Here is a 25,895-nt window from a genome sequence, read left to right as displayed (position 1 = left end):
GAGCCATTTGTGTACTGGGAAAAGAAAATGCTTTTTATTTCTGAAAGCACTATGGTAGTAAGGTATTAAGGAGCCAAGAAGAGAGTTATTTAATGGAACTAGGGAGGGAGTGAAGCTGCCCAAACTTTGTGTTCCTCTATAGTAGATGTTCTGTCAAGATACAGGGGATAAGGAATGGCATGGGGGTAGTAGGAAAGAGAAAAATTGGTCATGTGACCAACCTTGTATGTTTTGTAGATCTATTGATTATTCTCATGAAGAAGGATGCCCTACGACTCAAGTCTCTGGGTTTCTGCCCAACCAAGATTTGGCAAAAGGCTTTTACTTGGAATACAGAAGAGGCTACCTTGGGTCAGCTCCAAAGTGAGGCCTGCTATTTAGATAGAAATGACATAAGCATGTCCTCTTTTCCCTACTGATAGGTCTCAGAGCAGTTGACCCAAGAGGCCCCAGAGACTCAGAGAATCACAAGATCATGAATAAGCAAGTGCAGGAAAGAATGCAGCTACCGGTGCCTTAAAAGATATTGCAAATAGCCAAATTTCCAGCCCAAATGACCATAACTTTGGCAGACAAATCGAATTCTGAGGGCAGAAGGAAATCTTCAAATGTTTATGTAATTTTGTACAGGGGAAGAGATTGCTGAGTCTAGGAAGGGTGGGGCCCCCCAGGCTAGCTGCCACACTCCAGTGATTACTCTGAGCCTTAATACTTTGGAAATTCATCTTTAAAATTTCTTGTCTGAGTTTTAAGGCACAATAGGCAATTCATTCATTTCCTCCCAGAGGACCTGACACATGTGACTATCTCCTGAGAAAAGCAATTATCACCTCAAGGTGGTCTGCCTGAAACACTCTTCTTTAATACTGATTTAGAGGAAGTGAGCCCATGTGACTGCCTCAGGAGGCTAATCACAAGACTGGGAAACAAGGCACTGTGAACAATTTTTACAATATGCTTCTCAGTGAAGCACACACACAACTTAAAACCCAGCAAATATTTTCATAAATTCTCTCACTTTCATTTATTATTTTCATTATAATTTCTAGGTCAATAGAGTTTCTATCATTTTGTGATGATCATATTTAAACTCATTTCTTTGAGAGGTGAAATTATAATTACTTTCTATTATATATATACCGCACAGCTATTCATACTCAGGTGGCTCCTAGAAAACAACGTATTCTCAATTTGCAAGATAGTATCTTTAGAAGCTATATTGGTGTTTATTTAAAAAAAATTTTTTTTAATGTTTATTTATTTTTGAGACAGAGAGAGACAGAACATGAACAGGGGAGGGGCAAAGAGAGAGGAAGACACAGAATCTGAAGCAGGCTCCAGGCTCCAAGCTGTCAGCACAGAGCCCGACGCGGGGCTCGAACTCACATACCGTGAGATCATGACCTGAGCCGAAGTCAGACGCTTAACTGACTGAGCCACCCAGGCGCCCCTATATTGGTGTTTAAAAGGGACATTGAAATGGTGGACCAGGGATTGGGAGAATATGGCTCAGAGTGTTTTTCTCTAGAGGCACATTTCTGCCCATCCTCTTTTCATATGATTCTAGTCCAGAGCTGCCTCCTTCACAAAGTACTCTACACCAACCCAGTCAACTCTCTAGTGTATCTGTGGCTCAGGACACTTGTTCTTTCTTTTGTCATAGTACTTAGTATAGACTGCCTCTCTGTAGGTGTCTCCCCACTCCCTCAAAGACAACTACCATTCTTCTATGTCTTATATATATTCGACTTAGAGTGACTTTCATATATTAATTATTGTATATGTGTTGCTGAAATGAATCAAAACAATGTAATTGTGTTATATAAATAGTTCCTCCAAAAGATAGAAGAATGCAAAATAGGGAGACATATTATCCTTTGTTTGTACAAAGGATTACTGTCTACTCACTAGTTGTAAGCAATTGGCCGTAACTATAATTTTTTATCTCAAAATTGAATGCTTGTCTTCCATCTATGTTTTTTAATATAGACAACACGAAAGATGAAGGTGATAATGTTTGTGAGATGTTCTAAGGTCCATTTATAAAACTCTTCAGATATTATTTCTTTATTGGGAATAAAAATCAGTTTCTCCTGAAGGAATTCACTTCCACAGAAGCAAATGAAAATGTGAGGTTATGGGGGAGTTTATATGTTGGTGATAAATCAAATAAGGCTGAACTATATACTGTGTTAAGAAAATATTAAAGGCCAGATAAGCCAAGAGATTAGATAAAGAAATGTGTTGCATACCTGTGTAGGTGGGAAGCACACCAACAGCAAAGGGCAACCTAGGGGAGAACAGGAAAGCAGTGGTGAATGCCATGTTACAGAACAAAGAGAAGCATTCAAATTAAGAAATAAATAATCATGGAAACGAAAAATGCGCAAGGTGAGCCAAGAACAATTCCAAGGAAGCTGAGTTGTAGGTCAAGCATCCAAGTTGGGATAACAAGAAAACAAACTCTGAGAGAGGAGGAAGAAGTAGAGAGAGGCTTAGGTAAATACTAGTCAACTCAGGAGAGTGAGATCTGACCATGGAAGATAAAAGCTGCTGTTCATCTATTCACCTGCCGAGTTCACTCCAACAAGGACGCAATACGGAAATCTTTTCATACAAGTCAACTGCACTCAGCCATTGCAAACAATGCTAAGTCCTAGCAAGAGACAAGTAAATACCATTCAGCTGTCTTTGGGCAAAGGCATACAAAGCTACTGGTGATTTTTATGAAAACCAAAATTTATGTTTGCAGTGGTAGAGATAGAAAAAAAAAGTGTCTTAACTTGAATTTGAATCCTAGCTAATTACACTTATACGAGAGACACAAACCCATGCATGAAGACATTTTCTGCAGGATGTTATCATTCTATTGTTTTGTAATTTTCATCTAATGGTATGAATCCATTCTTTCCTCCTGCATCTCACTGCAAATCATTCTTCCTCTTATCAGTCTGCACCTCAACCACAAATGAGGCTCAAATAGCAGGAGTCCTCAAGGCCTCTCCAAATCCCAGCTTGTTGCTGTTCTCATGGGCATCAGAAGCAGAAGAACCTGGAAGACAGCAGCTAAGGACAAGAAAGAGATGCAGAGGTTAAGACCCCCGAAGGGCCAGGGGCACCTGGATGGCTCAGTTGGGTGAACATCTGACTTTGGCTCAGGTCAAGATCTAACAGTGTGTGAGTTTGAGCCCCACATCAGGCTCTGTGCTGACAGCTCATAGCCTGGAGTTTGCTTCAGATTCTATGGTTCCCTCTCTCTGCTCCTCCGCTGCTTGTCTGTGTGTGTGTGTGTGTGTGTGTGTGTGTGTGTGTGTTTTCTCTCTTTCTCAAAGAATAAATAAACACACACACACAAATCCTTGGAGGCCCTAATTCTTCCCATTTTAAACTGCTGAGATCTATAAAGAGATAATAATTTTCCATTGCACCAAAGTTCATGATAATAAATTGGTGATTACAGAGAAGATCAAAACTAATGACTTTCAACTCCAGGTTCTACATTCTCCTTAGTCAACTCCTGGGCCTAACAGGAATATCTCTCACAGAAATGAAAGCATGATGAGACTAATATCAGGGAATAAGCTAAATCCATTGCTGACACATTAGTGTTATATAAGTCTAAAGACAATAAACTACGTCTACTTTCCAAAATGGTAGTGTCACTGTGCCTTTATATTTTTGTCCAGATTTTTGTTCCATAGTTATCTGGAACAAAGATCATAACAAGTAAGGTGATTCACAGACTTATAATGATTTCATTTTATTTGATATGTTTGATTGCTAAGTGCTTAAATTAATTGGTATAAAGTTTTTTAAAAAAACGAAAAGGTAAAGAAAAAGAATGGCAAAGAACAGACTGAGATTTGTTATTTCATGTTCTACACAGTATATAAAACTGATTTTACTTCCTCTTCTCAGATCTAACATCCAGATGGTCCTGAGTTAAAAATCTTAAGCATGTTAACCACACCATACATCAAAGAAACAATTATTCAATATTACAGGGCTCCTTCCCACTGACTCAGCAAGCTAATTACCATCACCTATCTCACTACGCAGCTACTACCAGGTTGAAGGCATAAGTGATTAAAGAGCAAAGCATCCAAAAAGTTGACCACCAATGATTTCACTATCTGGAAATATGCCATATGAAAAGATTTCAAATAGCATAAGCTTTCTGATCCAATTTCAACAGGTAATAATGAGCAATTTTGGATAAAGTTATGTTTCTTAATTTCCCATGTACCTCAAAAGAGAGAGCTTTATTATTTTTCCCTTTTTTTTTTTTAGATTTTAGTTTTTTGACTGCTTGAGATTGGAATGGAGTTCTCTCTTAAAAGTCATATCCTATTCTTTATTAAGGAAGCCTAATTACTGCTCCAATCTTTGGATTTAGAAAATTTAGGGATTGATGAAAAACAAAATCTTGCCACTTATAAAGTCTCACTATGAATCTGATTCTGTTGGGCACAAGTACATTCAAAACAATACCATTAGCACATAGAATAAAATTTAGTTTTAGCCAAAGGATTAGTTTATTTGAGAGTAATTAAACTACCATAAAGTACAAAAACAGGAAAGAAATACTTGGGGTATTGATTTAATCTTAGAATTCACTCTCTACAGTGAAAGGATGGAAAAACGATTGCTGGGGGGCTATGGGGAAAGTAATCATTGTATCTTCAGAACCAATTCTCATTGGCTGAAGTAGTCAGTAAGCACCGCAAGAAAAGAAATACGTTTGTTAAGCCTTCCAACATATTCTCAGCTCCTAATATACAGTAAATGCTCCACATTTTTTCAAAGTATGTATATTGTAGAGGGTCCCTTTGTCAAGATACTAGTTGTATTTATACTTTAAGTAGTGATACTTCCATATAATATATTCATAACTATTTTATGTAAATATAAATATATTAATATATAACCCTAAAAAAATAAAAGGACTATGATTATCCCATGGAAAAAGGACTATAGTTTATCCCACAATGAATTAGATATGTGATATTATGAATTATCCATTTATCCATTCAATAAGTATTTATGTACTATCATATGCTAGAATGTCTCTATCTTCAATGACAGATTATGGACCTGCCAAAAGCAAAAGATGTGCAGTGCACAAGACTGGAGTTAGCACATTCTTTCAAATTAGTCTTCTAGAATTGAATTTAAAGTGATTTAACTGTGTTTGAAATGAGATATCTCTGAACAAGATTTGGTCTGCTCCATGGACCAATGGTTAGGAAATTCCTAAATTGAAAGTTTGAGATGAACAGTGTAAAGAACATCATCAGAAGGAGAGCTAATGGATTGTGACTCCATCTCCCCAGTAAAGTAGTAAAAAGGCCCTGAAAATAATTGTAGCCCTCACATTGGGCAAAAATATCCCCCTAGAAGAGACTCAAAGAGTTATTCCCATTGGGTCATTAAGAAAATACTTAGATCGGAAGTTGCCATTGAAATTGTTCTTTAGAAGAGTTCTGCTGTCGGCAGGAAGAAATGAACCATGTAATGCTTGATGCTTGGCATTTAAAAATAGAAGGAGTAAGGTATAAACAGCATGTTGCAGGGGAAGAATTCCACAATATGTTTGAACTAGATGACCTGCTATAATCTTTATCATCTCTCATTTCTATTGCAGTTAAGTACACCATAAAAATAAAGCCATGTGGGAACCAGACCATCAGTAACAACAAAAATAATAACACTCTGAACTCCTTCCTTAGATGAAAGGCTCTATGCTTTTACAAAACACTTTGTAAACATTATCTTTCTAATTCTCACAACACCCATGGTGTGTGGGAGGTAAGTATTATTATCCCATTTTGCAAATGGAGAAGTTGAGGTTCATGGAGTTTGACTGGCCCAAGGCCACAAAACCAACCAATAAGAGAACTGAATCTACTGACGCTCAGAAGTGAGCTGCTAGAAAACAAGATGACAAAATTTGGGGGATCAATATAAAATTCTCCTGGTATGTAAGTAATGATATCAAAAAGAAAAATGGAATGAAATTGCAATTCTAATAAAGGAATTAAAGCAAGATGAGGCAAGTTTTTACGAAGGTTAAAGCACATCAAAAGAAAATGAATTAAAGCACCTTCCCTAGTGATGACTTTGCAGAAGAGAAACAAGAAACACTCAGCCTTCTGAATTATGACATTATTTAGAAAAAAAATTAATAAGAAAATAAATAGAAAAAGACAGTTGCCTCCTATTCAATTGCTATAATAATCAGACTAAATGGAATTCTATGATCCTAAAATCCAGATCTAAATTCTCAATATTCAGTGTGCATGATGACACCGGTTCTGTACTTTAGCCTTAGAGCAATTACCTGTACTACCTGGCCACAAAACAAAATAGTTATTTAACTATAAATTAAGAGTAAATGATGGAATGAATAAATAAATAGATCAAATAAAAACTTTAAAAAAGAACATATTTGGCTCATTCACATCTTTTGGGTGTGACTAAGACATCCTAATATAGGTAATAGCTGAATCAGACCTCACTCATTGCCCAAAAACACAGGAAAGGGCTAATGGAAGAAAAATGCCAACAATGAAGGTGACTGTCATTTTAGGAGGGCCAGCATTTTCCAGATTGCCTTGGGCATCCGTAGTTCCTAATTCAACACACAGTTCAGCTCATCCTAGGTATGCACTCCATACGATACAGCTCTACATGAACAAATTGAAGCCACTTGCCCTTTCAATCACTGTGAGCAAGTTACAAATACCCTTCAGGCACCAGCTATTAGGGACTGTGCTTCAAGGAACCACAGAAATGTGGAACACTCTTGATTCAGACTGCTGAGTCAGTGACAGGGATGGGCAGAGGAAAAGAGACAGCACGGCAGAGTCTCTTAAGCTTCTAAACCTAAAAGAGATGAATATGTTAGGCATCTCCTTCTTTTTGTCTTGGACGTGTGAGGATTCTCTACATTTATTGACTGTGGTTAGATATTTGCCTTCTCAGATCTCTAGTACAACTGTTCATTAATGGGCATAGCTAACACAGGAAGAAGTTGACAAAGTGAACAGAGGCTGGGCCAATGCAGTTTCCAAGGAATTCATGTTTTTTTAAGTTTTTAACTACATAATGATTTTATTACCTGTTTGTTTTCTTGGTCTTCAGAATAAGCAAATGTGTAAAAACAGCCAATAAGCCAAGCATCATTCTCTGTACATAGTCCACATCACTTGATGGACTTACATTCTTATTATTGGTGCAGCAACAATACATCACGTGGTGGTAAGAAGCATGTGGGTCTCAAGAAGTCTCATACACTTCTGTTCCCTCTTGAACCAAAGAGGGGTACCCTGCATTTTCAGTTTGTAGGAACCACACTGTCAAACATATTAATTCTTTTTTTTTAAAGTTTATTTATTTTTGAGACAGAGAGAGACAGAGCATGAACGGGGGAGGGTCAGAGAGAGGGAGACACAGAATCTGAAACAGGCTCCAGGCTCTGAGCTGTCAGCACAGAGCCCGATGCGGGGCTTAAACTCATGGACCCTGAGATCATGACCTGAGCCGAAGTCGGCCGCTTAACCGACTGAGCCACCCAGGCGCCCCAAACATATTAATTTTTTAAAGTCCAGCTTTCATCCTGATCCAGGTAGTTAATGCCTTAACAAGTTGTCTATAAAATATATATATATTTTTATAATTATATGAAGTAAACATTTATTTATATATTGCATATTTTCATATATTTTGCCACATCTTATATATTCAATACATATATACATTTATTGTATATACACAGATTTATGAGGAATTACATTTCTCACAGCGGTGAATGTTGTGAGGTATCACCCAGATGCCCTCTGGAGAATGAAGGACTTATTTCCCCAGCTACTGGAAGTGGTGCCACAAAACAGCCCTTGGCTGAGGGTCTTGCTCAGGGATTCCCTCACCTGAATAATAGTAATTCACATGAGACTACACCTCCTTCTGATAACTGGTCTTCTACATTCAGGAACTGATCAACATGTAGAGCCTCCTTTCCCAAATCAGAACAAAAGAGGACTAGAGCCGCCAGTAAACTCTCTAGACCCTTAATCATATTACATCACAGTTTAACTTTTTTCTCTGCTAAACTCTGCTTCTTGGCGCTATCTTCCGCAGGGCTGGTTCCCAAGAGCACTTCCTGACAAATGCCCCCAAACACTTACCTCCATCTCAGTATCTGCTTTCTGAGGACCTCTCCCAACATGCAAGTCAAAGACTCAGAAAGATATGATAATAAATACATGAGTCCAAAGACTGGGTAGATCAAGGGCACCATGATTTGGCCTGAATTTTGAGAGATGTAGGGTGCAAGATCCTTATCATTCAATAGGAAAATAAACCTTCAAAATGAATTCCATGTTTTAGAAACCTGTATATAGGATTTTAGAGTGATTTTGTGTACAAATACATCCAAATGTTATTTTAATGTTCCTGGCGAGAAAGCTGAATACTAAGTTATTCTTATTTGCACTCATCATGAGGGTTGCTTAGTGACAGGTGAAAATTGTGGCATAGTAAAAGGAGACCTACATTTAAATACCAATGCATGCACTTGATATGCAGCCTCAGGCAAGTGACTTACTCTCTCTGAGCCTCCTTTCCCTCATCTGTTACGGGAAAATTATGACAAAATAAAATACATTATGTAATCTGCCCAGTTCAACACTTTGACACATTATGTTAGCTTAGTAAATGTTTGGTTTCCCTTGATATTGAAGGGTAGCATCACCTTTTAACTGCATGATAAGAGAAGTTCACATCACAGCAAGACTAGAAGGAAATGCAAAGAATGGTTAATAGGTATGTATGGTATAATAGAGATTTTTTTAAGTATCTAGAGGTTAGAGAAACTTCACTGAAACTTTCTCTGATGTTCCAAACCCATATTTTCCACCTTCTGTTTTCTGCTTATCATCTAGAACTCAATTACTCCCTAAAAGCCTCATGTGTGTTAATGTCCTCCTTTTTTTATCAAGCCCCACCCCAGATTATAGATAAATAGCCTATAATGCCTATCAGAAACGAGCCCTTCATATTCATTCATTCTGCTAGAAATCTTTTGATGATGGATTAACTTTAGAAGCAATAACCTGAACAACATATTTGGACATTCAATTCTATTCTCAAATATAACCTCCATTTCCTCCAATTTAACCCAACAGATGGGTTTCATTAAGAATCACTCAAATCTCACTGACTCATGCCCCCATTAGCTGACATCCCTCAAGGCCCTTTGGTTCTCCTCCCATTTGTTTTTCTGGAGCTTCCAAAGGCTCTAAAGTGTTACTTGCCCTCACATGCTCTCGCCAGGAGTCCTGTCCTGTGCTCCAGGCCCCCCCTCATGTGCTCCAGAAAATAGCTTGACAATGTTACCTAGACTGCTGTTCCTGCCATTCCCTCCATGACAACCTCAAGGCTCAGCCCAGGCAGTCTCTTTGAAAGTCTACAAGAACATCATCACTGGAGTAGCCAACACCACTCTGTGTCCCTGGCAATCTTCAGTGCACTGAAACCATGCCATGTACTGAGTTGTGGGAAATGAGTCTGGACAGGGGGGCAAAAGCCAGACAAGGCTACTCCATGCTGAAAAGCTTGACCCAGGCAGATAGTCAGCATCAAGTCATCTAAGAGCTTAAATAGGGGCTTGACATATATATTGGTATCTCAGCAACATTGCTGGCTCAAATATACAGGATGAATTGGAGGGAGACTGAGATTACAGAGTCAAGGGAAGGATTAAGAAGATTCTGTAATGGTGCCAGAAAGAGACAGCAGAGTCCTTGATCTCAGCGAGGTAGTGTCTCTGTGCTGTGTGGAAGGAAGGTTGGTTTCCTCCGTTTACTGGATTTCCATGGTGGCCCGTTCCTAATTAGTTTGGGCCAGGGGAAGTTAACAATAGGAGACTGGGAAACAGGAGGATAGAAGAATCCAATGTGTTTCATCCTCTTTCTTGGTTGCCTCTCCTCTATGGCACGTGCACACATACCACCATTCTGGCTTCTGCCCAAGGGTCCGCCCACCAGAGGTTCTGGGAACCCTATTTCCTTCTTTTGTCCCTCCAGCGCAAGGTTGATTGTGGCTTCCTGCTATTGCTAACATCTGAGTTGCTGCATTGTCTCCTTCGGCTTCTGATCTCTTTCATCACCTGTGTAACTGATTCCTTGTATAAAATTCTTTTAAATATTTGAGGATGTTTCTCTTTTCCAAGTTGGACTCTGACTGATACAGGAGAGGATACATCTGAGAAATATTTAAGAGGCAGAACCATTGGAACTGTATGAAGATAACGCTTATTGCCTAACTCAAAGTTGTTCTCACTTTTTTGTACATTCTGAACTGAACTGGTGTTTATTGTCTTGGTTCCTCAGCCAGCTGTCTATATCCTGTTTCTGGGAAGCTATGTGCAGCATGGCAGATTGAGAGTGTTCAAACTCCTTATAACAATAAGAAAAGATAAAACAACAACGGGATACTGAATGTGTGGACCAGGCAAGTCTCTGTTTGGGTCTCCCAAGCTTTTGTCTGACAGCTTCCACAAGCATGGAAGGAGAACCATGCAAGGGAAGGCCACATCTGATGCCCCAGATATCAGTACTTGATTTAGAACCAGCCACATGAAGACCCCACAAAGTTGTGAAGACATGATTTTTTTGGATGTAGTCAGGATAGGAACTAAGGATCCAGTGACCAATAAGGAAAAGGACAAGGAGAGGATGCTGAGATGTGGATATGCAGGTTACAGAGGATGGCATGGCATGAATGCAGAGCATGCCCAGCCTGGCCAAGAAAGAGACCTGGAAACAGATGCACAAATCTCTGGCTGATGCTGAAGATGCCACGCTGTCTACATAGTAGAGGGAGGACATCAGAGAGGAGGCACCACTATCGTAGAGAACTCGCAAGTTTGCAACTAATAAAAGCTCAGGTTGGGGGAGGGAGGGATTGGCGTTTTATTTTATTTTTTCATTATGTAAACTCATTTTAGAATACTTTAAGATTTTAAGAAAAGTTTCAAAGAGAGCACAGACAGTCTCTGCATAACCCTCACCCATTTTTCCCTATTACCAGCTTACATTACTATGGTACATTTGTCAATGAAACCAACATTGATACATTATAGCAAACTAAAGTCCACATTTTATTTGAATTTCACTAGTTTTTTTTTCCTAGTATCTCCCACCATGATACCAATGCATTACATTTATAGGCATTTATTTAATATTTATTTTTGAGAGAGAGAATGTGTGTGCATGTGAATAGGGGGAGGGGCAGAGAGAAATGGGGACAGAGGATCTGAAGCGGGGTCTATGCTGACAGCAGAGAGCCCAATGTGGGTCTCTAACTCACGAACCATGAGATCATTACCTTAGCTGAAGTCAGAGGCTTAACCAACGGAGCCACCTAGGTGCCCCATAGAGGCATTTTATTTTTATTTTCAATCTAGTTTCTTTCTTAAAGAGAAAAATATTTGTTCTCGTTTCTTTCATTAAAGGAGTACACAAAAAAATTATATATATATATATATACATATATATATGTATATATATATATATATATATATATATATATATATATATATACACGTTTCAAACTTTAATAAATATATCCAAGGAAGACCAGAGTCAATTTTCTTACTTAGGAGAGTGTATTTAGGCATGAAGCACAGGACTCAAACCACATGGGTTCAAATCCCAGTTGGCTCTTTTCTTTTTTTGAGAGAGAGAGAGAGAGGTCATGAGCAGGGGAGAGGGGCAGAGAGAGAGACAGACACAGAGACAGAGACAGAGAATATTAAGCAGGTTCCACACTCAGGGCAGAGCCTGATGCAGGGCTCGATCTCACGACCCTGGTGAGCTAAAATAAAGAGTCAGACATTCAACCCACTAAACCACCCAGGCACCACTCAGTCAGCTCTTTTCTCTTGTGCAGACTTGAAAAAGTTCTTCAGTGTTTAATAAGTTTGGGGTTAGCTTCATAATCTATAAAATGGAAATTGTGATAGTACCCTACATCATGGGTAGCATATGGGAATTAAAATTAATAGTACATATAAATCATTTAGAATAGTAAGCAATGAGTTAATCTTAGTTGCTGGTACTGTTATTATTGCTATATGATTCCAAAGTGCGCTTCATATCTCTTTTCTTGACGCACATTATACATTTAATTACGTGTTTCACATTGGTCTTCTACACTGGAATATTCATGAGTTCAAGGACATTCCTGTCTAACTCAAAGTAGGTGTAAAAGTATTGTATTCAAAAAAAGTATTGTATTATCAAAGTATTGCAAAACAATAATCACTTGTTTTACATGCTGAATGAAGAGCCATCCACCAACCGTATGAAATGAAATGTAAAAGCTTGAAGGAAGAGAAAGTGAATGAGATGCAGTGAGGCAGAAGATACATACATACATGCATAGGTCAAACTGAAGCAAAATAAAGTTTGCTTCTAAGACATTGGTATAGGACGTTCTGTACCTACTAGCACTGAAGCTCAATTTCTCTTCACGTGCTATGTGATACTGAAAGGCATATGTTTTTCTGAGATTAACAATTAAAAATTCAGCAAGAGACACTGCTCCTTCAAGGCATTGGTAATGAAGAAAGGCAAAGGGAATTCTGGACGTAATTCCTAGCTACAGCTTTCAGGTAACATTGGCACAGCTAGTGCACATGAGATGAACAAGCAATATATTCAAATGGTCGATATTCAATTGTCTTGCCAGGTGCCTTGAAAATCTGAGTGCTCCATGTATAAATGCACACTTGGGCTGCGGGAATCCCAGGCACAGATGTCTGTAAGGCCACATATATTTCTGCCATAAATACAGCTTTCAAATGTGCTCCAGTCTTATCCAGACCTCCAGACGAGGAAGTTGTTAAATGCAGTTTTTCCCTCCTTTCCTGTAAGTTGCCTTCGCCTTTGAAATATTGCTAAGCAGCTGTCCCAGAGGGTGGAGGTGGAATTAGCAGCTGCAGCATTTCTTCCAGCGTCATCTCTTTGGTATGTCGCTTCCTTTCACTCTCATGCTGGGGAAGATCCCACCCCTCCTTTGCATTCCTCCTGAGCAAGTTGTGTCAAGGCGAGGCAAGAGAGGAAGCGATTCCCATCCTCCAGGGTGCAATCAAAAAGGAAGATTTTAATTAGTTTCTCAGGATGTTCTCAGTTTCTGCACAGAGCAGCCCTTCCCTTCCTTGGCATCAGAGCACTTCCTGGATTCTTCAAGTAACACAGTTTTACTCCCTCAGGTGCGAGACTCTGTGTACCGAAATGTAACAAGGAGTCACGAAGCCTGCCTTTGCTAGCCCTTACCGCAAGTGCAATCCTCTATTTATTTGTGTAATTAATTGATGAGTGACTGTCTCTCCCATGTTGCTGAGGATTCTGTGCAGGAACGGGTGTGTCTGATTTGGGTCTCCATGATATCCTGAGCACCGAGCAGTAGGTCTGGCACATAGTAGGCACCGCATAAATGGTTGCAAAATAAAGTGATGAGCATGTGACTGAAGAAGCTTCTGCTCCAGCAAGCAAGATAGCACCTGAAGCATATGTGGCCCTCAGAGGTTGCTTCTTCATGAGCTTCTTAGAGAGAGCAGTGTTGATGACAGTCTTTTCTGTGCACCAGACACTTTATTTTTGTGCATCATATCTGTTTTATCTATTAACTCAAATAATCCTCCTAACAACCCTGTGAACCAGATTCTGTGATTTTCCCTATTTTACAGATTAGAAATATGAAACAGGGAGACAGCGTTAGTAAAATGTCTCAAGGTCACACAGCAGCTCCTGGCAGAGCCTGGAATAGAACAAGCCCTATTGGCTCCAGGCTCAGTACACCAACTCACTATTCAGCCTCCTAGGAGACTGTATAGTTAGTGCCTTTCACCCACCAACTACATGCAGCCTAAGTGATAATCATCCTAACTGGCCAAGAAAAAAACAAAAAAAGACTTTCGGTCTAGACAGATGTGGATAAATTTATAAACCATCTTTGATATTTAAGGGAGCCCCCAAAACAAACACACTCTTCAGATTTAACAAGTTCAAGGGCTGTGTACCATCACTGGTAAGAATAAATATGGTCAAAAAAGACCTCTCGAATGCCTTAAAGTCAAGTATATTCTTAGATATCTAGTCAATCAAAAGTCTGCCTTATTTTTTTTCCTAAAATATCACTTGAGGATATTTATGTGAACATACAAATTAACTGTTCACTCCACGACTTCATGGAATCCCACGTGGCCAAAGAATAGAGGTTAAACCCCATTAAATTAAGATTTCTTTAAGAAATGTGCCTACAGTACTGAAAGGCATATACTTCAATTCCAAATGGAGTTTTAGACACAAAGAAGTGGGCAGGAAAACAGATCTTTCTCCTCTAAATTCCCATTGCACACTGAGCCATTTTTCTTGTTCTTGACATTTAATGCATTGTATTCTTATGTCTGCACATTTGTCTTATCTCCCTGCAAAAACTGTAAACTCCTTAAAACAGGAACTGTCTTGCAGTAAAAGGCAGTGTGCTAGAAAGAGCAAGAATTTATTGGTAAGTGGAATTTCCACTTACTATTTATACAACCTTGAACAAGTTGCTTAACTTCTCTCATCCTTGATTTATTCATCTATAAAATGAGGTTAATAAAGGTATGTAGTATGAGTAACTAAAATTTTAAAAGATTATTTGGGACTTTGTTTTCATACAGCACATTGAAACAGATATGCTTTACTCCAGAAACACATTAAAATTTTAGTAAATAAATAAAAAACTTCTTAAACCCGTAAGGGCAAAGAAAGCAAGGGAAGAGAGATAAGACAGAAAGACATGTACGTATGGAAAGCAGTGGACTGAAGCAGTAAATGATTTGGCAGACCAACAACATGGAAACCCTCCAGTGAATGAAGTCATGAAGAAGGCTCATTTGCATTTCAGAATCTCAGAAGGCTCAGGAGTTGGAGGCAGGAGGCACTTTGGAAGTGGGTGCTGGTGGGATGAAAGCAAGAACACCACTGAAAGTCTTTGTAAGGAATAACGAAGTCCTGGGATCCCTTCCCTTCCCCACAGGGCCAGGTTGTCTACATGGCTTAACTGTGAATAATGTTGATGTAAACAAAGCAATATGCAGCTGAATATTAATATGCCAAAAATTATAATTTAAATTCAATTATAAAAATAGAGAAAGAAGTGTGTGTTTGGGGTGAGAGGAGTTGTTTAAGGAAGCTAAATCATGATCTCCCATTGTTCTGAGGGAGGATCTAAAATCAACAAGTTAAAAAGGGACAGTAGAGTACATTATGTAAAACAATGAAGGCAAATACCAGAAGAAACAGCTAAAAGGATTAAAAGTTATTTCCCCTAGGGGATGAGAAGTGAAGTTGGCTGGGTGACACAGGGGCTAATATTCTGCATTCTAAGCCTTGAAAAATGATTTGACTTTTTTATCTATGTACATTTTCAATGATAAAAATATTTTTAAAAAATGAATGCTGGGCTACAGAAGGCAGTCAATAAATACCACTGCCGGCTCTCTTAATCCCTGTTCATTTTATTTATTTATGTTCATATTTATTACCCTGTAGATTCTCCTTAAATGTTTACCTAATGACTGAGCAAATGCACCATCAAGATGCACATTCTGAATCACCAACAAAATCTTCAGAAGGGAAAAAAGGAAGGGACACATTTATTACCTCAGATTTTATAATGTAAGGAAGGAACTGTCACCTAGGAACAAAGTTTTGAACAATGTATGATCAATCTTCTTGGCACTTTTTATGGGAGGGACAGAGTATCAATAGGAAATCAGGTACATGTTCCAAATGCATGACCTGACAAATAGGAGAATTATGTTTAACTTAAAAACTTCCTTAAAATATTGCAAGCTACCTAAAACATGACTAGTAAATTAATTTGACAGCCTCAACTCTTAAAATGACCTTTGCTGTCACCACTGTTCTATGGGCTCACATTTCCCTGCACCTCCTCCCCAACCACACAAGCATTGTGGTGATTGATTTCTCACTAGTAGTGACCAGATGACATGATCCCTGAGTCCGGGTATATTTACTCTTGGGGAGCCTAGCACATATTAGCATATTCACACACATACTCAGGACTTACATGGCACAAATAAGCAACTATCACCTTTACTAGCCTATGTCATGTTTTGGTTGTATATGTACTCTTCTCTCCAGGAAGAGTCTCCTTCCTGGAGTTTTCCATCTTTGCATTTCACCCCTCCAGCATGTTTTCATCAGGATTAACGAGCAGAAAGAGATTAGGTAGGAAGAAAGAAACAGATCCACATGGGCTAGTTGTTTATTCCTCTTCTACTCTACTGTTCCATTTCTTTTGTGATTCCTGTCTGCCATGGCCACAACTTCTTCACTGAAGGACATATTATGAAAGTCAAAGTCTGGACTTCAACCAAGGAGAAATTTCACAGGTCCATCATTCGGCTTGCATGTTTGCTTGTTTGTTGAGATGCATGAAGCAAGAATAGCATGAGGGGACCGCCCAGATCATTTCTTCTCCAAAATAATTGCTTCTGAAAATCCAGATGACATGTACTTTGGAAGATTTTTTTTTATTACATTTCCAGTAGCAACAATAAATTAAACTCTCTCCCAACAACCACACATACAGCTCAGCAGAGCTGGTGATTTATGATTAATAATCCCCTCAGAAATACAAAACCCAGTCAAACAACAAAGGTTCATTAAATCCAAGTGAAATCAACAGATGCCTGGCACCATAAATACCACCAACTGGAGGCTCCCATGGAATGCATGAAGGAGGGAATTCCAGAGACACTGAATCAGTCTTAGAGCTAATGTGCCATTCTTGGCAATGGCAAGGGACACGGGAAAGTCCCAGGTGAAGAGTTCAAGTTTTGTCAAATCCATTTTGTTACTGAAAATTTCCAATGGTATAAGATTCCTGAGCATGAAATAATTAACTCATTATGACAACATTAGGAAACTAACACACCATGGAATATGGAATATGTATCTCCAACTAGGACCACCAGCAACTGCAGGAAATAGAAACTAACCACTACAGACATCCCAATGTTAATGCTGAAGTACTTCAAAGTAAATTATAGGCAACATGACAATATACTATGTTGAAGTAGTTACAGTAGCATCTACAAGAGTAGAATTGCCATATATAAGTTTTAACAACTCTATTTTTGAACAGCTATACAAGGCAGCTCAAGGCTCACAAAAGACACAGATCACCTTCACACCCTTGAACCTGCAGATCCATCTGAGTTTTCTTAGACTTAGAAGACAGGGTGGTTTCTATCTCTTCTATTCCAAGAAGTTTTGGAGCCTTTGTAGGGCATGGCTCATTCACAGGCATAGTTTGCTAATGGTCAACAGACATCATTTGTGCCAATATAAGAGACCAAATCCAATATATAAAACATCACCTATCTTTTGTTTAATGCTTATTTATTTGAGAGAGAGAGAGTGAGCAAGAGAATGCAAGCAGGAGAGGGGCAGAGAGAGAGGGAAAGAGAGAGAATCCCAAGCAGCCTGTGCAGCAGTCAGCATGGAGTCCAATGCTGGGTTCAATCTCACAAACTGTGAGATTATGACCTGAGCCTAGATCAAGAGTCAGACGCTTAACCCACTGAGCCACCCAGTTGCCCCAAAACATCACCTATCTCGATGAGAAGTTTTGTTTTTTGAGATGAAAATAAGAAAATTTGAAAAAAATCTTTTGTGATTTTTTTCTCTAATGCAGGAGCACCAAAAAAGGAAATACAAGAGGATCATACAGTTTATTGTAATTTATTCAAATTACTTGTGTTTTTTCAGCACATGCATATTTTATTCAAATCCTTGTATTTTTGTGACTGTTGACTTTTTGGTACTAAATCATCCTGAGTATAAATCTTAGTTCTGAAACTTCTTGTTTGTGTGACCTGGAGAAAGTCTGTTTGATATCTGCACAAACCATGATAATGTCCACCTCAGAAGTTTATAATGAGGATCCAATGAAACTAGATATGTCACAGATGAATCCCATGAAGTGTACAATGCTAGATAAATATGTGCTTCCTCCTCCATTGACAAAGATCTTTCATTTTCTGTTAGACCTCATTTGCTCCAGTGTGGAACCCACCATTTTCTGTTATGGAATCCAGGCATAAGTGATAGGCATAAAAGTTAACATGCTCATTCCAAGTTTGCCTACAGACTCCAGAGTGCTATGGATCAAGAAGAAACAGACCCCTGCAGAGAGGAACGTCAGTGTGACTTTTGCTCCAGGCACTTTCTCCTGAAGATTGATAGTGGCTAGAAGAGCTTTCAGCTGGAATACATTTGGGACAAGCTGAGCTCCATCTCTCAAGTACACCCCTACACCACCACCACTGCAACAGCATCCCTAGACCTACGCTTTTAGGACCCAAACTAGAATTAGCTGAATGTGCTAAACATGAGGCACCACCATTCATATTAATGACCACAGCACTGTCTTGCCTCAGGGGAAAGCACATGAATTTGGGAACCTGAACGAGTGGGTCTGAATCCAGAAGCCACCTTTTACTACCTGGGTCATCTTGGGAAACTTAATTTTAAGTTCCTCAGCATTAACTTCTCACTTGGAAAAATGGAGCTCTTACTTCTCCTGTTGTTGATTTGCAGTGAAGATTAAATAAGATACTATGCATAAAGTCCTTTGCATAGTGCCTGACTCAGAACTGGCTTCCAACAAACAATAGTCCCCCACCCCAACCTTCTATATATACTCCTCTTTTCACTGTGCCTTCCCTCCTCTTTTACTCTCATGGAAATATTCTTCACTCAATGTCTGGCTTCACACAACTTCTTTCAACTTCTTTCTTTACCTTCATGCTCAGTGAACTCTTCCTATACCACTTCTCCTGCTCTTACTTCCAATGGTAACTAGAGATCCCAGGTTTTTGAGCCTTACCATGTGCCAAGAACTCCATAAATGCTCTCAGATTCTCACCGCAACCTTCCAACATAGGTCATACTTTCCTTAATTTACATAAAGGAAAATCACAGCTAGGAAAGATTAAATTCACCAAGCTAACAAGTGAGTGATTCAAATCTCATGTGTCTAACTACACAACTCCTGCATTTCATCATCTGTAAATTTATTTCATCCATACCGCCTGTCATATTTTAGGCAGGCAATGTCCCTATCAACTGACAATATGCATGAAGGCAGGTTTAATACCATGTTTAGCCTATAGGAAATACCAAATACATGTTGGTTAATTATTACTAAAAAAAACAAACAAACAGTTAATTGGTAATTCACTAACTGATGATGATTAAATAATTGTGAAGGTGCTTCTTATCTCAAAGACATTTTCAGGCAATAGAAAATCCTGAAAGAAGGAATGATTCTTTCTATTTCTTCAGGAAAGAGGATTTTTTCTTTATTTTAGAGATAATGCACATTAGTGGGGGAGAGAAGCAAACAGAGATGGAGGGAGGAATCTTAAGCAGGCTTCATGCTCAGCACAGAGCCCAACTCAGGGCTCGATCTCTCAACCCTGTGATCATTACCTGAGCTTAATCAAGAGACAAATGCTCAACCAACTGAGCCACTCAGGTGCCCCAGGGAATATTTTTAAAAGGTTATGGATTGAGTCAGAATCTAGTCATTAAAAAAGAGAGAGAGAGAAAAAAGATGGTTTAAAAAAAATTAGGAAGGTGGGCACCTGGGCAGCTCAGTCAGTTAAGCCTCCAGCTTCTGCTCTGGACATGATCTTGTGCTTTATCAGTTTGAGCCCCATGTCAGGCTCTACCCTGACATTGCGGAGCCTGGTTTGGATTCTCTATCTCTCCCTCTCTTTCTGCCCCTACCCTGCTCATGTACTCTCTCTCTCTCCCTCTCTCTCTCTCTCTCTCTTTCTCTCTCTCAAAAACAAATAAATAAGTAAGCATTTAAAAAAAAAAAATAGGAACTATAACAAGATCCATTCCAGAACTATAATAAGGCTCTTCCTCAGCATAATCTTCAATAATATTTTTAAAGGAGGTATGTTGATGTATCAACATGACAGTTGTTAAGGCGATGATGAAAAGATATTAAAAGGAGAAGGGTAAAAATAAGACCAGGAGCCATGTAGAGATGGTAATCAAGACAAAGCCCATTTTTATGTACTTGCTTATCTCCCTGACCAACAGTGAAGGCCCCATCCCATCCTCCTTCACTCCATGTTATAATCCACCTATACCATAGCCATGAGTTAGAGTAACACAAAAGTAATTCATTCATACTGATGAGAATCAGATTCCTTTAACCCTAGTTATAATGAAAGACTTCTTATTATCCATCAATTTCAGCCAGATTATTTCAATCTGATTTTGTTATATGTATCTTGAGCATTTGGCTTCATGTCCTCATTCTAGGAGGGATTGCTAAGTTTTCCCACTCACTTTTAAAGATCAAGTGGCCAACAGTGGAGGAAACCAAGATCTCTGCCTCAGATCTTACAGAGGAACACCGCTGGGTCAGTGCCTAGGACTCCTGCCATTTCAATTAAGAAAAGCCCAAAACAGTATCTATGCCCATGTGAGGAAGGAGCTGGTTACGCTGATAGAAATCTTACCAGTGATTTCCTGAGAATGGAAAAGTGAGATATAATGTGTCTGGCAGAGCTATTGATGCTGAGTGGTCATAGGCAGTTGTTATTGTTTTGTTTTGTTTCCCTGAAGGACGAGGTGAACACATGTTTTGGCTTTACATCTGGCACCCAGCCTTCTCCAAGGAAGGACTTATGACTCTTGCCAGCAATAGACTTAGTTGCTTTTGACTGGATTTTATTAATCTGGATGGTCATGCATCCAAATCACAAACAGAAAGGCAGTTTTCCCCAAGCCAGAGCCAGGTGCAGAATAACCACACACTGACCCTCACTGTAATGTGTGATGATAGTCTGAAACAGCCTTGACCTGTGTCCAGTGGGAACAAGATGCAATTCTCTGTAACACGGTCACAATTGGACTTTCCCAGACTTCCCAAGTTCATAGATCCAATAACAGTGAAAACAATTCCTGCTCAGAACAACCATTAAAAACAAAATTTCTAAAACCTACCATGACCTAACTACCATTATTTCATAAAATAAGGATATTTAACAGCAAAACAAGTAGGACAATCATAGTCTCAGAATAAAGGAGTCTTCTAAATTATTAATTTAGCATTATGTTTTTAAAAAGTATTCTGATTGTTCTTGTGAAACTATTAACCAAGGAAAATGTAAAAACAAAACAAAACAAAACAAAACAGAGCGTTTCCCATATTCTGAAAAATCCTTAAACATGACCAATTGACCCTAGAGAGGCACATATCATCAATTACACACATTTTATACATGTAAGAGTTTTGCTATGAAAAACATGAAACTGTAAGTTTGGGTTAATGGAATCCTGAAAATAACTTAACAAAATCCTGGAGACAGATTTGTAGCTGAGACCAGAGATGAGTCTCAGCCCTCCCATTGTGCCATCCTGATGCCACCAAACACACTGCTCACTTCTGCCCCTAAACTGTCCCATGGGGTCATGATTATCCTCTTGGCATTTAATCCCACATCTCTGATATTGACGGCTCATGGCACTAACTGGCTACATTACATTCCATACATACTTTCTAGATGAATAGAATATCTTCCACATTCAAGGGCAAGAAAGTCCCTGGCAAAGTGCAGGACTGAAACATAAATACAGTAGCCTGTGTAATAAGATTACTAGTATCAAATATCTACATGAGCAGGAAGATTACACGAAAATTGGAATTCTGTAGACACATAAAGTCCAATTTAAAAAAATTACTGAGGCATCTCAAAAGAAAATCTGGGAGTTAAAACCAGGTTTTCCAGGCATCACATCTTTTCTTAAGCCACCTTTTCTACCATGTTTCCACTTAAGAAGGCTTAGTCCTTCTTTTCAAGTCTACCTCTCTTCTCAGAAGTCTTTCCACCTATCCCAAACTTTGAAGATTTTTCCCACCTATGAGTTCCTGGAGTGTTTGCTATCTCTTTTCTCCCTCAAAGCAAAAATTTAAGCTTATTATAGACTTAATGAGGGGTAAATAACAGACCTTTTTCAATCCTACCTTCCTCTATGCACACTAAGCAAGATATTCCCACCCCACCTTCTACATACAACAGAGTCCTATGGATCTCTCAAGGTAAGATCAGAAGAGTTGCTTCCTCCTCATTCATACCTGCCTGGACTCTCTTCCCTCCTACCCTAATGAATTAGTTCCTTCTCTAAGCCTCCATGTGAACTTTTTCCATTGAGCAAAAAGAGCACTTATGTTACTGTGAAATTGTTGAGATTAAAAGTCAAATGGCGCACTAATACTGTTGGACATTGCCTTCAGTTTCTCAATCCAATCCACAATGACAAATTAAACCTTCTCCTCTCCCTTCAATCTCCTAAAACAGTCTTGATCCTCTTGGTTTTTAGCTTATAAACTTGCCTCTTAAACAGAAGATAGGGATTACCTGATGTGAATTCCCAAACACCAATTATTTCTCTAATATTACCTATATCAAATAACCCACACTGAACCCTCCCTATCCTCCTCTTTTTTTGTTAAAGGATATTCCTCTTCTATTACCTAAGATTAACCTCTTTGGATCCACCATTTTTTATCTTCTCATGAGCTATAAATATTTGTTATCCTTTTTTCCCTTTGTGTAATCAAACTCTCAACTGGATTCTATCAGTTGGTTGTTGCTGTGGTCTGAATGTCCAAGTGCCCCACAAAATTCCTATGGTGAAATCCTAATGCCAAATGTGATGGGATGAAGATGTGGGGCCTTTGAGAGGTACTTAGGTCAGAGGATGGCATGGACTAAGACATCTATTAAGTATACACAAATCTCTCCCATTTCAAAAACAGAAATATGAAAAAAAATGTATCCTCACTCAACCCTTCATTCCTCCATTTCTACCCCAGCTCCTGCAGCATCCGTCTTATACCTTTCATAGCTAAATTGCTGCAGGGATGTCTATAACTGCTGTCACCACTTCCACGTCCCTATAAACTCAATCTGCCATGGAGTAGCCTCTCCATTCCTCCTTCCCATCACCTTCTACCATGAGTCATGGGTTGTAAAATTTAGCCAGTAAAACTACATAGGGTGCTCAAATAAATTTGAATTTCAGGAAACAATTTTAGCAGATTTTTAGATGAGGCATACTTATACCAAAAAAAAGTATTTGTTGTCTATCTGAAATTCAAACTAGTTCTGGTATTATATCCAGCAACCCTATCTCTCCCACATAGTATTATCCAACCTGGATATTCATATCCGTTAATAAACTGGTAAACATAAGTAAGAGTTTCTTCAAGTTCTGGGAGCCACTCCAGGAAATTAACCAAATCTGAGGAGGAGGTCATGGTAGCCTCTATTTTATAGCCTAATTGGACAGAAGTTGTGGACAACCTGGGACCTATTAAGTGTGATTGGCATCTGGAGTGGGGAGCTGTGTTCTGGGACTGAGCTCTTAATCTGTGGGATCAAATGCTATTTCTAGGTAGATAGTGTCAGAATTGAATTAAATTGTATGATACCCAGCTGATGTCACAGAATTGCTTGGTGTGGGGAAATGCACACATCTGGTGTCAGAAGTGTTGGGAGTGTGGTAGTAGTGTAAGAGCAAAGGGTTTACAAAAGGAAAAAAAAGTGGGATTCTCTACTCACCTATCAAATTATTAAACATGCAATAGCATGTTATCACAAATAGTAGGAAGCTAGCAAGTATCTATTAAACATATTTGAAATCAACTGCTCTGGAGCATATTAAAGAATCAGACTACATTAAAAATATTTAAAGTCTATTTTAGTATTGAGAATAGTATAAAGCTCAGTAAACATGTTTAAACTAACTTGTTGGGGATAACTTTTCCTATATGTGTTCAAAAGTGAATCAACTTTTACTCTTGTTATTCAAACACAGGTGAGACATGGTCTTTTGGTGACAAATCTGGATCTAAGAAACTCATTTTGCAACATATATAAATTTTGCAGTATATACAAAAATTGAATCATTCTGTTGTACATTTGAAACTAATATAATGTTATGTTAGTTACACCTCTGTCAAAAAAAGAAACTCAAATAGAAAAAATGAATTAAGTATTTTATATATTTAATAAACAACTACATATCTCTGTTTTGCCTGGTAATTGTCTTCCTGATTTCTTTTCAGGATAAAAACAACAAAAGAGTAGGAATGAAAACAACTACTTACTCAGAAATTTGTTACTGAACACACATTTTCTATTAGGCCTCTTCTAGGCTTTGTAAAGATCTTTATAAAGATTCTGTTTTGTCCTTAAGCCATTTGTGCTGTAAAATAATTCATCAAAATCATGATTGATTTATTCATTCATAGGACAAGTCTTCATTAAACACTACTAAGTATAAGGCTTACAGCTAAGGTGGTACTAATGAACCAAACAGGAATTGTTTTTGCCTTCATGGAGTGCAGTCCAATGGAGTTCACAGACATTCTTCACAGTATCAAGGTAGCACATGTGGACTCATCACACAGAATCTAAAAGTTCAATGAAGAGAAGCATATGGTCCTTTTAAAGTACAAAAACTGAAGGATAGTACTCAAGAAAGCCAGAGAACTGTTCATCTGAAATCTAAAATGTGTGTAGAAGTAAGTAGGAGTGCATAGGGAAATAAGAGAAAACTGTGTATTCCTAGCACAAGAACTAGTGTTAGGGTTGACCTGTGTCTCCCCAAAAGATGTGTTGAAGTCCCAGCCCCCATTCCTTCAGAATGTAATCTTAACTTGGAAATATGGTCATTGCCAATGTAATTAATTAAATTGAGGCCATAGTAGATTGGGTCCTTAACCCAATATGACTGGTGTCCTTATAAAAAGAGTAAAAGTCACAGAAAGAGAAGATGGCTACATGAAGACTGACCCAGTGAGTGAAGTCATCCTGCTACCAGCCAAGGGTCATCTGGTGCTGCCAGAAGGAAGGAACTAGGAATAGCATAGCCCTGACAGCACCTTGACTTTACACTTATAATATCCAGAATTATGAGACAATGTATTTCTATAGTTTTAAGCCACCTAGTTGGTGGGTCTTCATTACAGCAACTTTAGGAAATGAAAATACCCAGCATTTATAAAAGTCTGTGGCAATGAAAAACATTCCAAAATCAAAGGACCAGAAGATATGATAAAGGAGACAGATAAAGAGTGAGATGAAGAGATACATAGCATAAGGTCTGGGAGGGTTTCGAGTATGGGGGCTTCTGTTCCAGTGGAGAAGGGGCATGTCAGTGTGCCAGTATATGGATATGTTCACTAACTCACAATCTTCCTGAACCCCATACTATTGGGATTTTATGGAGGCTTCCTTAACTTCATTTCCAACTCTTCTCCACTCTGTGCAGAAGCTGGAAGTGAGGGGAAGAGTTGAAAATTGCAAGGTTCTAATCATGGCTTGGTCTTTCTGATGACCAGTCTGCATCCAACAGCCCATCCAGCATCACCTGGTTAGAACAAAAGATTATCCTAGCGCTCTTATCATTTAGGAATTTACAAGGGTTTTAGGAGCTCTCTGTTAGGGACAAGGTCAAAGATCACATGTTAAAACAAGAGATGCTCCTTATTCTTAGGAATTTACAAGAGCTTTAGAAGATTTATGTCAGGAACTGGAGAGCAGAGACCAATACATATATTTTCTGTTATCTCACAATAAGGAAGCAAATCTTTCAGGTAGGCCTTCTTATGTAAGTATCTAATTTTCCAATGGAATTAGAATAATCATTTTATCCCCTTATAAGAATTTCATTGATGAGTCAGTTTCCTTCAAATGGCCTCACTTGAAGAACACCCTA

At 38.6% G+C, this 25,895-nt stretch overlaps 1 long non-coding RNA gene across 1 annotated transcript in view; it reads right to left on the bottom strand.

Annotated features, from left to right (window-relative positions):
* LOC123602019 overlaps positions 1-25,895 on the bottom strand; it is a 39,839-nt gene that overhangs the window by 1,717 nt on the left and 12,227 nt on the right. The window contains exon 2 of the long non-coding RNA XR_006714318.1: positions 2,253-2,290. This is a non-coding gene — a long non-coding RNA (uncharacterized LOC123602019). The remainder of the gene's footprint in view (positions 1-2,252; positions 2,291-25,895) is intronic.

This window comes from Leopardus geoffroyi, chromosome A1 (genome assembly GCF_018350155.1).
Source record: "Leopardus geoffroyi isolate Oge1 chromosome A1, O.geoffroyi_Oge1_pat1.0, whole genome shotgun sequence".
Classification (NCBI taxonomy): Eukaryota; Metazoa; Chordata; class Mammalia; order Carnivora; family Felidae; genus Leopardus; species Leopardus geoffroyi.
This window is presented reverse-complemented; position numbering and strand designations above follow the sequence as displayed.